This window comes from Balaenoptera borealis (assembly GCF_965194805.1).
Source record: "Balaenoptera borealis genome assembly, chromosome: 1".
Classification (NCBI taxonomy): domain Eukaryota; kingdom Metazoa; phylum Chordata; class Mammalia; order Artiodactyla; family Balaenopteridae; genus Balaenoptera; species Balaenoptera borealis.
The window spans coordinates 140,660,056-140,664,508 of record NC_138860.1 but is presented as its reverse complement, the minus strand read 5'-3'; the positions used below and the strand labels follow the sequence as shown (position 1 = coordinate 140,664,508).

The following is a 4,453-nucleotide window of genomic DNA, read 5'->3' as shown; positions in this document are numbered from 1 at the left end:
AGGCAGTTAAAATAAAAAATATGGGGCTTCCCTGGTGGCGCTGTGGTTGAGAATCTGCCTGCCAATGCAGGGGACGCGGGTTCGAGCCCTGGTCTGGGAAGGTCCCCCATGCCGCGGAGCGACTAGGCCCGTGAGCCACAGTTGCTGAGCCTGCGCGTCTGGAGCCTGTGCTCCGCAACAAGAGAGGCCGCGATAGTGAGAGGCCCGCGCACCGTGATGAAGAGTGGCCCCCGCTTGTCCCAACTAGAGAAAGCCCTCGCACAGAAACGAAGACCCAACACAGCCATAAATAAAAAAAAAAAAAAAAAAAAAAGAATGCAACACAATTCTTTAAAAAAAAAAAAAAAAAAAAGATGCCCCGGAGGTGAACGTCAGGGCGCTGAGGTCAGCTGACTAAACGGCCGCCTCTACAGCCGGCGCAGCCCCTGAGACTCGGCCGGACTGCTGTCGCCGCCGCCATGGCTCAGTACAAGGGTGCCGCGAGCGAGGCGGGCCGCGCCATGCACCTGATGAAGAAGCGGGAGAAGCAGCGCGAGCAGATGGAGCAGATGAAGCAGAGGATCGCGGAGGAGAACATAATGAAATCCAACATTGACAAGAAGTTCTCTGCGCACTACGATGCCGTGGAGGCGGAACTCAAGTCCAGCACCGTGGGTCTTGTGACGCTGAACGACATGAAGGCGAAGCAGGAGGCCCTGGTGAAGGAGCGGGAGAAGCAGCTGGCGAAGAAGGAGCAGTCGAAGGAGCTGCAGCTGAAGCTGGAGAAGCTGCGCGAGAAGGAGCGCAAGAAGGAGGCCAAGCGGAAGATCTCCAGCCTGTCCTTCACCCTGGAGGAAGAAGACGAGGCAGGCCAGGAGGAGGAGGAGGCGACCATAGACGAGGAGGAGCTGGAGAGAGAAGAGATCACCGCAAAGAAGAGGAAACTGGGGAAAAACCCAGATGTGGACACGAGCTTCTTGCCTGACCGAGACCGGGAGGAGGAGGAGAATCGGCTCCGGGAGGAGCTACGGCAGGAGTGGGAAGCCAAGCAGGAGAAGATCAAGAGCGAGGAGATCGAGATCACCTTCAGTTACTGGGATGGCTCTGGGCACCGGCGCACAGTCGAGATGAAAAAGGGCAACACGATGCAGCAGTTCCTGCAGAAGGCCCTCGAGATCCTGCGCAAAGACTTCAGCGAGCTCAGGTCGGCAGGGGTGGAGCAGCTCATGTACATCAAGGAGGACCTAATCATACCCCACCACCACAGCTTCTATGACTTCGTCGTCACCAAGGCGCGAGGGAAGAGCGGGCCCCTCTTCAATTTCGACGTTCACGATGACGTGCGGCTGCTCAGCGACGCCACCGTGGAGAAGGATGAGTCGCACGCGGGCAAGGTGGTGCTGCGGAGCTGGTACGAGAAGAACAAGCACATCTTTCCCGCCAGCCGCTGGGAGCCCTATGACCCTGAGAAGAAGTGGAACAAGTACACGATCCGGTGATGTGGCAGCAGCGCGGCCCCAGCTCCTCCGGCTCCCTGCGGCCCCCTCCCTACGTCCCCAGGATTCCGGGCGCCCGGCTCCCCGCTCCCTAGACGTGACGGGGCCTGCTCAGCCCCTGCCCCTGGCGCTGTTGTTTACCGCCTTTTTCTTTTACGACAAAGAGATACACGCGTCAGAGCTGGAGCACCTGTTGTGCGTTTTATTTTAAAGATTTTTTTGTTGTTGAGGTAAAATTCACATAACATAAAATTCACCGTTGTGACCATTTGAAAGCATACCATCCAGGGGTACTTAGTACGTTCATAATGTGAATCACCCCGAAAGGAGACCCCACGTCCATTAGCAGCCGCCCCCCAGCCCCTCGCACCCCCTAGTTTACCTTCTGTCTGTATGGATTTGCCTATTCTGGAAGTTTCACATAAGTGGAACTATACAATATCTCTGCTCTCTGTGTCTTGCAAAAAAAAAAAAAAGAAAAGAAAAAATATGCTGCTCCTTTTTCAAATGGATATTTGCACATACAGTATTCTTCTCTCCCCAGCATTTTCTCCTCTCCACACACTGTTTCCCCACTACCTCCTTCTTTCGTTTCTTTGTACTCTTCTTCTACTGCTGCTTCTCCTCCCTCCTGTCCTTCTCTCCCTCTTCTACTTCACAGAAAGAGGGAGAGGTTTTATGCAGGAAAGACCTATATCAATTTAGAGAGCCTGATCTGCATTAGGGGAGTCAGGGGGTTCTCGGGACTGGGGAGCTTGAGCAAATTGGAGAAGACTAAAGTCTGCAGCTTTCTAAACCAATCATGATATCAGTATTTCTCAGCACACACCTTGCTCACTATAGCTAAGGAATCACTTTTAGGTCTGTAATGGCTCTGACCAGGACCACAAGCAAAATTAACAAAGTAGGCAAAGTTTGCTGATTCTCATTTACCTTCATACCTGCTTCTTTATTTCTGCTCCACTGAGGATCGATGGTCCTTATGTTGCTGTTCTCCTGTCCAAAGTCCCCCATCCTTCTTCTACCTTGTCTTCCCCAAAGCACCACATTAAGTACTCCCCTCTTCCTCCCTTCATCTATGAGTCCATGGTATAAGATAGAAAGTCTAGGAATATATTCTAGCTAGTTTCAGCAGAAAAGGAACTCATTAAAGGACATTAAGGAGTTCACAGAATTTCCTGAAAGGTGGGAGAACCAGGCCTGGAGGATCAGTGCACAACTCACATACCAGAGAAACATCACAGCCTCTACCACTGACTCTAATGTAGGGCAAAGACCCTTCCGATAGAACTTTTGCTACTGTTCCCTGGGAATTTGAACACACCTGCCTCACTCTTGCTAGACTGGGTACTGCCTACTTCTTTATCTCTCTAGCTTCCCTTTCTTTCTTTCTTTTTTTTGGCTGCGTCGGGTCTTAGTTGCGGCACACAGGGTCTTCGTTGAGGTATGTGGGATCTTTCGCTTCCGCATGAGGGCTTCTCTCTAGTTGTGGCGTATGGGCTCCAGAGCGCGTGGCCTCTGTAGTTTGTGGCCCGCGGGCTCTCTAGTTGAGGAGCGCGAGCTCAGTAGCTGTGGAACGCTGGCTTAGTTGCCCTGCGGCATGTGGGATCTTAGTTCCCCGACCAGGGAAGGCAGATTCTTTACCATTGGACCACCAAGGAAGTCCCTAGCTTCCCTTTCAAAGTCTGGCACAAATATATCCAATTGGAGGAGCCTAACTGCAAGAAAGGCTGAGGAAGTGAGGGTTGGCTTCTATTTAATTGGGTAGAGAAATCACCAAATACAAGAGTGTTCAGAGGTGCTGGGCAGCCAATAAGAATAATAAAAATGTACTACTCTGCTCCAGTGAATCTCTCAAGTCCTACTAATCTGAGCCAGGCATTCAGCAGCTTGAAGTAATTCACACAGAACTGTGGTTTCCATCTTTGAGAGTTGGCAATTTAAAAGAGTACCTTATTAACTCAAATGAACCTTCAGTTGCTAAGTTATCTGTATGGAGAAAAATACTTTTTTAAAAAAGGGAATTTCTAGAGTTCCTTTTATTTCTTCGTTCAATACACATTTTATTGAGTTTACAGTGTGCCATATAGTAGGCTATATTGAGGAGACCTGGTCCATGCCCATAGAACTTGATAATCTCATTGGGAATAGAGAAAATTTAATACATATAAAACAATGCAGTAAATGCAGAAATGGTGATGTATATAACTATTTTATTATGTGCATATGCATATATAAAGCATTCCTAAAATGTATATTCCCTATAGGTGTGTGTATATGTACGTGTGTGCGTATATATACACATATAGTATTCCTATATTGTGTATATGTATGTGTGTGTGCGTATATATATGCACATAGTGTGTAGTATTCCTATATATTTTAAGGCAGTTAGGGAAAGTTCCTTGGAGGGCAACTTGAGCAAAGACATAAAAAAGAAATAATTTGGTAGTGAAGGTGGGCAGAGGATGTGTATTTGAGGGAGCCTCATGCAATTTGATTTTACTAGAGGAAAAACTAGCAGGGAATAAAAGGGTGAAAGATAAAATGGCAGAGACATAGGCAGGAGAAAGATCAAGAATCACCTTCATATTCTATGTTAATGAGCTTAGCCTCTACCCTGTAATTGATGGGAAAACTTTAAGTGTTAAAGGTGGGGGGTGCAAAATGGGTAAAAGTGGTCAAAAAGTACAAACATTTAGTTATTAAATGAATAAGTACTGGGAATGTAATGTACAGCATGATGACTATAGTTAACAATATTGTATTGTATATTTGAAAGTTGCTAAGAGAGTAGATCTTTGGGGGGGGGGTTGTTTGTTTTTTGCCGCACCCTGTGGCATGCAGAGCTTCCCCAACCAGGGATTGAACCCACGCCCCCTGCAGTGGAAGTGCAGAGTCTTAACCACTGGACCACCAGGGAAGTGCAAGAGAGTAGATCTTAAAGGTTCTCATCACAAGAAAAGAAAATTTATAAC

The 4,453-nt window shown here is 48.1% G+C and overlaps 1 pseudogene across 1 annotated transcript; it reads left to right on the top strand.

Annotated features, from left to right (window-relative positions):
* Nucleotides 1-333: 333 nt before the first annotated feature.
* LOC309629013 (protein FAM50A pseudogene) lies at nt 334-1,929 on the top strand (annotated as a pseudogene). The gene has a single exon. The product of its transcript is annotated as a protein FAM50A pseudogene (transcript).
* Nucleotides 1,930-4,453: the final 2,524 nt, after the last annotated feature.